The sequence below is a fragment of the Zeugodacus cucurbitae genome, chromosome 2, assembly GCF_028554725.1.
Source record: "Zeugodacus cucurbitae isolate PBARC_wt_2022May chromosome 2, idZeuCucr1.2, whole genome shotgun sequence".
NCBI lineage: Eukaryota > Metazoa > Arthropoda > Insecta > Diptera > Tephritidae > Zeugodacus > Zeugodacus cucurbitae.
The window spans coordinates 53,321,168-53,335,350 of NC_071667.1; the positions used below are offsets into that span (position 1 = coordinate 53,321,168).

Sequence of the window (14,183 nt, forward strand, 5' to 3'; positions counted from 1 at the left end):
ATGCATAAGTCACAGTGGTCAATTTGCGTCGCTACGCCAATTACATTACTGCAAGCACACACACACACACACACATATATGCATATAATATATAGTTTAGCATGCGATTATCAGCGCTTTTACGTAAATGAGTCTTCACACATGTCCACACACACACACACACCCACTCGCATAAGTGGGCTTGTAAGCGCTTGCGTATGAGCGACATTGACATTGACAAATTATGCTATCAAGCTGATATGTGCGCATGTATGCGTGACGTTTTTATATTTGCTTTTATATTTTATGTGTTGCACATATTTATATTCACGCTATATCATACTCGTATGTATATGCTGACATGTAGACACCCTGGTGGTCTGATGCTCCAACGTGGCTGATAAGAGAGTTGTCATTTAAAATATTTTTTGCCGTGCAACTTGATTGATTCATTTATGTAAATAATAAATTTGAAATATGTGCGGCAGGTTTTTCGATGCTTAAAGTATATAAATCAAGAAAATATTATATTTTGTCTATTAATAAGTGGATACTGCCCATTTCATGTTTGAAAACTCTTCGCTAAAAATCTACTTGGCCGCTAGTTGAACTAAATTTGCTATAAAAAATTGTTTTAATACTCGATTTACTGGGTAAAATCGGGTCACAACCAATCCTATTTCCATATAACGCCATTTTGATCCACAGAAGAAAATTTGAAAATACAATGACTCAGCATTTCATACATGAATAATATTGAGAATAGTTTCCATATGACGAATATGAACACTCTAATTCCAAATTGAAGCTAAACATTTGTGGAATTACTCTAGGTTGTCGCTTATCAAATATTTTCTGAGAAATTATAATACAATTAATAATTTGTAGATATGCATTTTCATAGAGGTTTCTATTGGAGCTTTTACATCTAAGAAATATACTCGGAAGTTTAATAAAGACCATAATGGAAAGTGTTCGATTCATAATTTCTCAGCTTAACACGCTTGAGCTCTACTTTCTCGTAAAAATATTTACAAGTAAAAGCAACAACAAGTTAACATAGTTGAATTCTCTAAATGAGTATCTTTTTGACTCCTATATAAACGCTTGGGATTTACTCTTCATATTTGCAAACTTATATTAGATAAGTAATTATTAGGTGATTTATACCAGTTGCTTGCTCGATTTACTACCGCCGGAGGTATGAAATTAATTGGGAAGAAAAGGGGCAAATACAGATTATCGAAGAAATATTTTACTATTACTTATTGTAAGCAAAAAAATTTTGTTTTAGTTCTAATAAGTGGGTTTAGAACAATTTTTGATCTTTTTCAGTATAGGCTCCTTAAAGAGCTTTATTAAAACAGTTAAAAATGTGGTTTTAGCCGACATTTAAGGGATAGGCATTTTCGTTAAGTGTAATATCTTAAACATATTCTCTGAAATTTTGAAGTAGATCCGATAATTACTTTTCGAGTTATTCGACAAATTACAAAGAGCGTTCGATCACTCCAAGACGCTAGTGTGAAACTTTAAAAGCGTTTTTCTGAAAACAATGTTTTTTTTAACTTGTGACAACTGTGGTTCGAAAACCGCTCAGTGGATTATAATGAGATTTCTACAGCTTTTAGAATACATAATTATCCTGGACCGGATCAAAGTTTTTTTTTTTAATTTAGATTTTTTAAGAGCAATTAACTGTCGATTTTTTCCTGAAAATTTAGAAAAAAAAATAAGGCCGTCAATTTGTTAATTTTTGAAAAAAAAGAAAAAAGCTTCGATGCGGCCCAGGATTATCTATTCATAAAAATAATTTTTCTTATCCGATTGATTTTGGAAGCATCTACATAGACTTATGATTGTCACCGCATGGACCATTTATTTTTGGAACTGAGTCAACACAAACAACTATAACTTTGGAAATTAAAATTTTTTTCTTCAAATTTTTGTGACTTAAAGTCAAAACATTGTGTAATAATGCCATATTATTACTTTTGTGAAATAACAAAAAATAAAATAATATAAATAACATAAAAAAATTACTGAAAATTTAAATTTTTTCGTGTCTCTGACTACCCATAACCCTTTAAGACTGTTGCTGCGATATATTTTTGTGCTGACTAATGAAGGTTTACTTGTTTTGCATAGAAAAAAAATATTATGTATCATGTTGTTTGATCTAGCATTTTTTTAAGACAAAATTATAAGCGCAATATCGTGATCTGACAGCAAACAAAAGTTTTTTTCCACAAACTCGTACAAAACGAATGGTATACAAAAGCTTTATATTCAAAACTATTGGTAATTTCTGCTTGAAATTTTGTAGAAAATATTAGGGTGATACTAAAAAGTGAATTAACCTTCAAGCGGACGCGCGGTCATTTGTAACGGGAGCGGGCTCGCGTAACCGATAAAACGTTTGGGATGGATAAAAAAAATAAAGCACTAATTATTCAGTAATTATTTATTTATTTGTACTTAGATATATTATCATTGTCCTTAAAGTCTATTTTGTCAAAAAAAAGTAATTAAAATTATTAAAAAAAAACAATTATTAAACTAATTAACATAACTCAAATATTCGATCGTAGTCGTTCCACTAGTCGCGCCCGCTTGAAGGTTAAATGAGCTTTCACCTGTCTCATTCATAGCAATAATACAGTAATAGCATAAATAAATCTTGTAAATCTGGCTAATGGTGTTATACAGATTTTCAAACTCAGAGTGTGAAAAACTATTTTTGATAATAAGTAAAAACTAAAATCTGAATTTTTAATTTCAACAGCGATTCTTCAGCATTTGCTCGATCAATCTTAAAGTTTAGAAATAATTAAAACTCTCTATAAAACTAAAAAAAGTTTTAAAATTCGAGAGTCAAAACATAAGCATATGCACTTTGCTTTGATATAGATAGTTTCATCTTGACTGTTTATTTATATTTTTATATGTTTTTCAACAATTTAGGTTTACCCTAAAGTACATACAGTACGAACTCGGTAATCGCAACTAATAAAATCTAGGTAGTTGTACTTATTGAGTTTGTTGCACCCAGCGAGGAAAAATATATAACAAGAAATATGACAAATGAAAAGCGTTTTATGATATAGAAATCTTATTTTTTTATTAAAAATTTTATTTTTTAAACATATCGGGTTTTATTCCCTATTAAATGCTCCAAAAGACTTTTTTGTAATAGACTTTTGTTAAGTTAATAACATTTTGGTCCTTTGGTTGGAGAATCGCGGTACAGTTAGGTGGAAGACACATAACGGATATCATTTCATCATCACTTTTCATCTCATTGTCTTTAGGATGACACGGGGAGTTATCCAAGACCAATAGGGCTTTTTTGGGGCGTCCCTTTGATTCTAGAAATTCGCGTACCTATAACAATCCAAAAAAATACACATACATTTTAAACAAACATTCAATACATTTCGTATTTCTCACATCAGGAACAAACGTATGATGAAACTAGTCTTCGAAAAACAAATAAGTCATCCACGAGTTCTTGTTAGCCTTGTAGACAACGGACATTTTTTGAAAATTTTTGAATGCTCTAGGGTTTTTTGCTTTTCCAATGATAAAGAGCTTAACTTGCGAGAAATGTTATTCTTTCCTTACTAACTTTCCGACCAGGAGCAGATTCCTTGAAGCTCACCAACGTTTTATCTGGTATCTGCCTGAAAAACAATCTGGACTCGTCGGCATAATAAATTTGTTCTGCAGAAAGATCAAGCTCCTTGATTTTAATTCTAAAACGTATTACAAATGGGTCGACGGACGCTGTCTTATTGGAAAGCGGAAAGCTTCTTTTTTATGTGGCGGAGGCCATATCGCTTTTTGAAATTAGATACCCAACCATTACTTGCATGAAAACATCCTGTCTTTTCTTTTATTTTCTCATGAAGCTTGCGAGCTTTTGCTTTGACTATACCGACGCATATAGGCACATTTTCACTCCTTTGTTTCAAAAACCACTTGTAGAGAGCCTTTTCCATTCTTGGGTATTCACAAGATTTTAAGGTTTGCCGTTTTCCTGGCCCAGCTTCCATATTTGTGGCATATTTAAGTATACAAGCTTTTTTCTTCTTTATTCTCGTTATTGTCGACTTGTGAACTTTATAATCAATACAAAGAGCTTTTGTCGATACACCACTTTCTAGTTTATCCAAAATTTCAGTTTTTTCTTTAATTGTTAGTTTTATTAATTTTTTTGTGACCACCATGACTTTTACACATAAAACACTACTGGAGCGTTGCAAAATAAACTGATAATGAAAGTCATTTATTGACAATTGCATTTAACACACACACAAAAACAGTAAAGTCGACAGGGCAACGGTAAAATAACGATCAGTTTGTGAATATATAACAAAAAATGCCATAAGAAGAACCCGACAAAAAAAGAACTGAAGCAAAACATATTTAGATGTAAAGTTGCAGTTATTGAGGACAATATTTTTGAGTAGTTGCACTTATAAAGGTTACAATGCTATGTTTTATAGTGTTGCATGAATCGAGGAGTTGCGTGTATCGAGGGTTGCGGTTACCGAGTTTATACTGTATGTATATATACATATATGAGTGTAATGTACATAGTTATTTAATTTTCTGCTTAATCACCCAAATCTATGATTTTTTGTGAATTCTATTTTCGTTATTTGTTAGGCACAAACATACGTTTAAGTACCCGCTACGTTCAATACCCGCTTCAAAAATCAATGGCCTTTCACTTTGCTTTGTTGTATGGTACGTACCTAACTTTGTCTGTCAGCATGTGCTTGACTTGGATTTTTTTTGTTTGTGGACTAAAAAATAATGAACATTTTTCTGCAGAAAAAGGTCAACACGGCCAAAATGAGAAAGTATGTATGAGTATGAGTAACAAGCAATTTTTGAAAATTAATCGCTTAATTGCTTTCTAATGCCGGCAACAACATCGCTGAATTTCTTATTCTAAAAAACATAACCGTGAAATTAGGTTGTCAAACACACGCAAAAATATTAGAAATTAAAAATATAAATTATCAACTAATGAAAACTGCGGGAGAGACATTGTAACAAGTAACACGATAGGGTTACGGTTATATGGACGTGATTAAGTAATCATATTTCTACACTCAGCACATTACAAGTATTATAAAGAAGAAGCACCGTGTCAAGTCTCTAGATGAAAATATTATAATATAGTTATAAGTACTATATGTATGGAAAATGCGGTCTGCTGGTGACACTCGGTCATATCTGTTGAAATAAAGGCAGAATGGTCTTAGTTCAAGAAAGGAGTAAGTTTAGTCGGACTTTTCTTACCATTTAGACATCTCTTCATATCAGCCGACAAATGAGAGAACCTAAAGATTTTAAGTCGTCTCCAAACAGTCTATGAATTCTTCGAGAAGCTTTTTTACGGCAGAATTAGACGCCGAAAGTTACAATATCTACTGAAGAGCGATAACGATACGAAGTCCGATACAGACTCAGAACTCTCCAAAAGCTATTTATTTAATGAATCGTGAATTAACTCCCTGAGAGCACAAATATAGAGGAAGCTTTATCAAAGTATTCCAACCTTTCTTAACGTTCGCCGGAAAGCTTTCTGTCTAGTCATAATTTATCGGATAACTTAATAAGGCATTTCAGCTATATGCATTTAGGTCTATTTACAATAAATATGAGCAAATAATGTAACTAGACTACTATATCAAGTTCGGTCACATTGTAAATCTGCATAATAAAGCGAGCGCAATTTGCAAATCTCGCCCATTTTAATTGGTTTTTGTTGTAAATTCTTTATTTACTAGGCGTGTGGTGTGCATTTAAATTCAATAAACAACCTATTAACAAGTAATTAATTAATGCATAATAAATAAATAAATGGTGTGAGGCAAAAGCAGATACATACATATTTAATAAAAAAAGTTATTATATTTGTTTGACACATATCGTATCAGTGGCTGCCTCCCCACTTTTTGTTATTGTTGCTTTTGGCAAGTGATAAACTTTTTTGTTTTACTTTGACAACTGACGCGTTTTACTCATCCTCTGTGTTGTCTTCTGCGCTATATTTCACTGTCTTATCAGTGCGCATCAACTGGTTGAAATTTGTTTATTATTATCAAATTATTGTTTTTGTGATTTAAATTTTTTTAAATGAGGAAGTATTGTTGTAAAGCGATTTCGGCTAGCTTTGTATTCGACACGTGAATTTATATATACATAGTACATACCAAAGTTTTAGAGAGCAATGCTCTTATAAGATCATAGTGGAACAGTCAGTCGATTGATAAGAAAAAATCTGTTGGTATTCTATCTAGAGATTTGTTTTTATAAATTTGCACAATTATATGTTTACGTAAATAAAAGTTCGTTACGTCAACCAGTGAACATCTGATTATAATGTTTTTCGAAATCTACAAGAAAATTTTAAATATAAATATTTTAAGGTTTTGTAAGCGATAAGAGATCAACCTCCATATCGATTAAAATGCAAACACTCAGATTTGCAATTTTAGAAATTTTTCTGATATAACAGAGATAGATAGAGAAAGATATAGAGAGAGAGTATCTGGAAAGTAAGCAATTTTTCAGAAGAGACCCTAAAGCCAATGATTCTGTAGAATATTTTAAGCCATAGAAGCTCGTAAAGTGGTCGAATATCCTACCGGGAGGCAATTGATTATAATGTGACACGAGGCATAATATGTTTGAAAATATTTGTTTTACAAATGTTTCAACCTTTAACGATAACCTTGAAACAATATTTATTAAGGGGCTATATACAGTTAGACGGCCGAAAAAAAGTGAATTTTCCAGAATTTTTTCTGAGAAAACCTTTTTAATTTATTGATCCAAAAATTTATACACATATTATGTTATCTTTTAACTGTATTTTAAGACTTAGTACTAGTAAAAATATATATTTGAAAAAGAGCTACAGCTGATCTCCAGGAGCTTCTCTCAAAAAAGACGTTTTGCGGTGACCACTATATCTCGGAACTGGATCATCCGAAATTAAAAAACCAAACAGATTTCGTTAAAATAATGTTAAATCTAGTAATTAATCGAAGGAATAAGCAAAATAAAATTTTTTGACAAAATGGCGGTTTCTCAAAAAAAAAAAAATCGATTAATTACTAAAAAATATATTTAAAAAGGCCGTGTTAAAATTTGAGACTAATCGGTCTAGCCGTTTTCGAGTAATGTTGGTCACCGACTTTGAAAACATCATTTTGAGAAAAACGCGTTTAAAGTTTGGACCTTGTACTTAAAAGCACTCTGAAACGCCTTTTCTAATTTTTCATTTGCTTGTAACTTTGAAAATATTCACCGGAACGATATGAAATCTTCTGTGTGTATTCTTAAATATATGTACATTAAGGAAATGAAATAAAAAAAATCGATTTTTTGAAAATTTTAACTGTATATAACCCTTTAAGGGTTCCGACATTATTTGACTTACTTTTCCTTAATTAGGGACTAACTTCGGGCGATTGCAAAGGTTATAAAATTTATGATCTAGAACATAAATTTCACAGCAGAGCTAAAACAGTTAGGCTGCTAGAAGTTTTAAATTTAAATAAGCTCATAGAAAGGTATTTAATAAGACCTTCAGCTTCCAAAGATACGTAGCATGGTATTTTCTGGTAAGCCATCTATTAAACTGCCTCCTGGATTCGAAAGATCATTGATCTAAGTCTGTAAGGCCACAGAGAGAGAGAGAGTGAGAAACAGTCTGCCCATATCACGTTCTGCTATTAGTATTGGTATGACCAGAAATTGACGATATTTGGTTTAAATTATTCAGAGATTGAGAGAACCACAAATTCTTAAACTAAACTAAATTCTTAATCTACCACCTGCATTATATTTTCAGCAATAAAGTCTTCAGAGGCGAAAAAGTTCAAAAAGGTTAATCAAGTTGAAGGTATTTCCTATACAATGACATACAATTTTTGAAAGATATCAAAAATTAACAAAATGTCATAGTTCTGAAAATTTTTAGACAAGAGAGTAGCGCTTAAATATATTGAGTGGAAAAGTGGTGAATCGAATATGAATTCTGATTGTCTACAAGTATACGGATATCCTGTTCTTACAAAAGAGAATATGAGAGAATACATTATGATTGGTAACAAAGCCATTATGCATACAATTATCCAAAAAGTACAAATTACGGTCAATTTCTTGTGAAGGTGAAAAGTGAAAATTCAAAAACAACAACAACAACACATTAAAACTAATTTACCTCACACGTTTATCAGAAAATGCTATTAACTGTTACTTTTTATATTTTTTCCACTATAATGCATGTTATTGATCGGTCGTTGTGATATAAATTCAATAAACAGTTTATATAAGCAGCTGTTAAGTACATTTTAGGAATTGATTTGCATCTCATTAACTATTATTTGCATACATCATTGTTAGCGGTGGGCATGAGCTAGCTGGCAGCACAGGTGCTGGTGCACGCCGCCGTCAACAGCTAACAGGTGGGCGCTATTGCTGTGACGAAAAAAGGTGAACAAACTAACCACAAGTCACCAATTTACAGCTCATTTTACTTTTATTACATAGAATTGAATAAACTGGACAAATAAAATAAAATTTGCATACACACACACACACATGCGTCGATTTGTTTATATTTCGTTAAACTAGTGGAGCGAAATGAATGTGAGCAGATAAAGTCGTTAGGGTGAAATTGTTTATGAATTATTAGATGAATTAATTAAATTAAATTTTATGAACTTATATGTGTCATAAATTGTTCGGCTAAATAAATTTTTATACTCTCGCAACAAAGTTGCTAGCAACAAAGTTGCTACGAGAGTACAGTATACTCTCGAAAAGTAAATTCTCAGAAAGTAAATAATCGTGGAAAAGTTAATCACCTTTAAGATTACACATGGACCTCGACAAAGTAAATTTTTTAATTTACTTTTCAGAGAGTGTGATACAAAATTCGAAACGAAGCAAGCCGCGTTTTTTACGATGTTGTAAAAACACTTACTCTCTTGTTTATCGCGTCTTTTTAGTAAATAAACTCTCTCTGCAAATCAGGTGTCAGACTTTTTGAATTGTCGTACAAAAATGGTCAGAATATATATTGCAAAAGAAAAAAAAAAAACAAAAGAATGTTCAAGATTTTTTCTCTTCATAGTAAATACATGTAAATGTAAATATGTTTTTCCATATGTTTTATTGAAGCAAATAAATGAATGAATTTTTTAAGTTTAAAAATGCATTTAATATTATAAAAACAGATAATTTATGTATATATTTGGAAAAGTAAATTATTCGAAAAAGTAAATTACCCAAAATACCAATTGATTTACTTTTTGAGAGTATACTGTATTATAGTTTCGTCCACATAACGGTTGGTTGTAAGTCCTAAAACTAAACGAGTTAGATATAGGGTTATATATATCAAAATGATCAGGGTAACGAGAAAAGTTCAAATCCGAATGTCTGTCTGTCCGTTCGTCCGTGCAAGCTGTAACTTGTGTAAAAATTGAGATATCTTGATGAAGCTTGGAATACGTATTTCTGGGCACCATAAGAAGGTTAAGTTCGAAAATGGGCGTAGTCGGACCACTGCCACGCCCACAAAATGGCGAAAATCGAAAATACTTAAAGTGCCATAACTAAGCTATAAATAAAGTTATGGAAGCAAAATTTGGTATGTGGGATCGCACTATGAAGGGGCATATGTGGCCCCCTACTAAGTTTTTTGTACATATCTCGCAAACTACTAAAGCTATATCAAGGAAAGTCTGGAGTCGTTTCTTTTAGGTACTACCTTATACAGTCCAAAAATGGAGAAAAACGGATTATAACCACGCCTACCTCCCATACAAAGGTTATGTTGAAAACTACTAAAAGTGCGTTAACTCACTAACGAAAAACGCCAGAAACACTAAATTTCACATAAGAATTGGAAGATGGAATCTACCATAGGTTTTTAAGGCCCCATATATCGAACATGAGGACCTCGGTGCTTCTAACCTAATATTGGGGGTTTCCAACTTTCAATGGACTTTATACAATATATATGACGAATATGTGGGTCAAATTGTGTATTATATAATATAAATAACGTTAAATAAATAAATTGCGAGAGTATAAAATGTTCGGTTACACCCGAACTTAGCCCTTCCTTACTTGTTGATAATGAAATTTGTTTGATATATTCCAGCAAAGCGAAGGTCATAAAGAGTTATCTACTAAAATTTGTACTAGAAATATTCATTTGTAAATTGTTGTTCAGGGAACAACAACAACCGCGCTGTTTGTTCTGCTTTTTCCCGCATGGATAAGGAGGCGAAGAGAATAGGTCTGGAGGTGAATGAGGACAAGACGAAATATCTTCTGTCATCAAGCAAACAGTCGGCGCACTCGCGTCTATGGCTCCCACGTCACTGTTGACAGTCATAACTTCGAAGTCGTAGATAAGGGGAAGGCCTCCACTCCGTTGGAGGGACCAGGTGAAGAGCGACCTGGTTACACTTGGAGTCTCCAACTGGCGCCGAACTGCGAAGGAAAGAGAAGAGTGGCGCGCTCTCACCGATTCGGCTATAACCGGCTAAACGGTTGAACGCCAATAACATACATACAAAGATGATGGCTTTATTAGTACAGTTGTATAATATTGCAATTCATCAAATAAATATTGACAAATTAAAGTAGGTTAATAAGCTATTTACCTTTTATTTTTTAGAGATTTTTACCAGAAAGCAATGCAACAACTTTAATCAGCCAATCTGTCTGCGATAGAAATTTGTCGAGTAAAAGTTGATAATTTTTTGGAACACACTTAAAGCTTCCGAAAAAATTAGGATATTGTCATAAAGAGGGCATAATGAAGCGCGCTTTTAATCTATAATGTTATTCCAATCTTTAGACATTTTTGGAATGATTTGCATTAGATGTCTGGGATCAATTTCAGGGGTTGTTCTCCTTGACTACTTATAAAAAGTTCAAATAATCACTGGATATTGGGGAGGTTCTATGTTAAATAGCGTTGAGCCGTAAAGGACAATATTTGGAAAGTTCGAAAGAGCTATCATTTGGAGGGGCTAAATGTTGATAAAGTGAGAATGAACTTAAGAGAGAATATTAAAATTTTAATTGGAGTTTTCTATATAGGAGAAGTTCATGTTTCAATGGTGTACATTCTTAATATGAATGTAATTTTTATGAACAAAATTTGCATTTTAAGGCAATAATTCGTAAACCCTATTATACATTCCATAATATTCTCGTTTTCAGAGACAGAGACAATAGCTCAGCGCATTCAATAGCAACAAAAGAAATTTTTATTAGTTATTTTTCAACAAAAAAATTTTCCTTCGCAAATATTATTAAAGAAACTAATTATTCTTCGACACTTTTAGTTTTGTTCTCGCTAATGCGCACTCATGCCTAACACCAATTTATGCACGAATTCTTATGCACGAACCTTAACCCGGTTTTAAGTAGAGCTGTAAGCCGAAAATATAAAAAACAAAAATTAGTCAAGTACAAATTCAGCTTTAGTACCCACATTAAATTGTATTTAAATTTGTTTGTAATTAGTTAACTGTAAAATAATGAGTCTTTTATATTATTTTTTCGATTTTGTAATTATGCAAAATTCGATTGGTTAATTAGCTGATTGGCTGGTCGAGTGAATGGCGTGATTGCTATTGATACAAAAACAAAAGTAAGGGGGTATGTATAAGTACAACATATGTTTATTAAAATGCAATATAATTAGCTAAATGCCTGAGTGGTGTTTTAAATAGAATAACTGTTCGAATGGAATTCGCAGTTATTTTGCAAGAGGTCACTTATAATTTTTTGTTTTTCAAAGATACTTAAACGAGCAATTTGTATTTAATGAGAAGCTTTATTAAAAGGAATTTGTGTTGAGATATTAAAATATTTTAATCTAATGATTGAATTCCATATAAAAACATAATGTGAATTACATGTAAGTTGGAGTGAAAAATTGTTGAGTGATTCGTAATGCGAGTACATACAAATATTTATATTTGTGGTATTGTTTGTATGTATGTATATATTGTTTTGAGGTCGAACTTGTGGTTTGCGTCTTGATGTTATTCGACACATGTAGAAACATATACGATGACTCCAAATGGCTTATAGACCTTGTATAAATCCTAATAGATGTCCGGTTCAACAAGAATGTCGGCAATTGGTCGAACAGTTCTATTAAAGGAGTATCTGTCTTCTCGAATAATTAAACTAAAAGTCGCTCAATTCAAGTTCAAGTAGTCACAGCATTTCGAATGAATTAATACTCTTGAGAAGCTCTGGGTTCGGTCAAAACAAGGGCAGTCTTAGCTCCGTTGAAATACCAGCAATATAATGATAATAATAAATATAATAAATAGCAAAACAATAATAACGAATGTCAAATATGTACGCACTCTTCTGATGCTACTTCCTCTTTACAACTAATCCACGAAGTAAAAAAAACTGAAATGTGTTGAAACTATAAAACCCACATGTTGTCTATAGCAAATTCGACCAAATCGTATTAAATAAACACTTGTAAAATAATATGTAAGCACGCTGTGTAATTGAGAGTACTTGACTTGAGCAGTCAAAGTAAACAAAAACAGTTCCGTAGTCAGGAACTACCGAAAAAATCATCTCTCTCAAAAAAAGATGAAGAAGCAAAAGAAAATATTATACAGACCTATAAGATTCTTTCCGATACCACACATGCATATGCTTTATAAAACAGTAAATACTTTCCGATACCCTGAAAACACCAAAGAAGCCTCTGAGAGTAGTGCTTGATGTTATTCGAATAGAGGTTTTATTGAACGTGGCTATCATATGTATGTATAGCCAGTTCGGCGCTAGATTGAATTGAATCTAGTTATTTTATGAAGCTATTTATTTAATAGGGCGTAGAATGATCCCAATAAGATAATAATAATACTCCTTTTTATCTAGATATTCAAGACGTTAGGTCACTGAAATATTACTAAAATGAATACTTATAAGTTTTGGTGAATTAACTTATATACATTTCGATAATCAGAGTCCACCCATTTATAAATGTGGATAAACCCCATTCTATATTATTGTCATAATTGTATATTATGTGGCGGCACAAAGCGTTTTTGTGTCGAATTTGTATACTTTCACACTTCCATTAGCGATTAGCCTGTATCGATGCCATCGCTTTGTCAGTCATTAGTGTCGTGATAAGCACATGAGCCCTGGTACAAACTGAAGTAATATATGTGTGTATATGTTGACATTCAGTTAGTATGCAAGAACGTACATATACATATGTTAAGCGCTAAGAATTCACACCAATTACAATGGAAGGATATATCGATTTTCTTTGCAATTGTATGGCGCGGTATGTCGGTCATGTATTCCAAAGGATTTGTCCATATTTTATGGACTCACACACAACTATATGTTGGAAGAATAAAATAAAAATTTTTGGGTTGTGTAGAAAGCTACTGACGACATACTTGCATAATAGTTATTCGTTTGTGAATACATACTACAGGCATAAAAGGCTATCATAGACTATTTTTGGATCAGTGCATTATAATGGTAATTAATCTTAATGCGGAGCATTTAATCTTGATTTAGGGAAAATTCTAAAAGTATGACTAAAGGAGGTGAGTTTTGGTATCAAAGTATTGATAATCATTTTTTAGTTCCCTGAAATTTTAATAAATGTCTGATTAATAAAAAAACTCAAATATAGGAAATCTAGATATACAGAGATAGTCAAAATTATTTACACATCGGACGATTTTTTACATGTTTCACAGAAAAAGCTTTCGCTTGTTGTTGTTGTTGCCGCAGGGTAACAAAATGCTATATTGTTGTAAACCTTGATCTATTCCCGAGCGAATGAAGTCGGTTTGGCTAGAATAGCTAGAAATATGGCGGAGAAATAAGCAATTGAACTACAGACTCGCGGTAGTCAAAAGTATTTACACACAATTTGAACTTTATTATCCTGTTCTTATTTAATGATAATTTTAAAATTTTAATGTTCAGTAAAAGTTGCTATTCTAAGGCGATGAATTCATAATTGGTTACATTACCATTGGCTTCAATGACAGCCTGCTTTATGGTCCGAATTGATTCAACCCAATTGTGCGCTAAGTTAACAGTTAATTTAGACTAAATATCGGTAATTTCGGCGTTTTCGTTTATTA

The 14,183-nt window shown here is 32.2% G+C and overlaps 1 protein-coding gene across 2 annotated transcripts in view; it reads right to left on the minus strand.

Annotated features, from left to right (window-relative positions):
• LOC105213536 (Y+L amino acid transporter 2) overlaps positions 1 to 14,183 on the minus strand; it is a 44,004-nt gene that overhangs the window by 14,218 nt on the left and 15,603 nt on the right. The window lies entirely within an intron of this gene.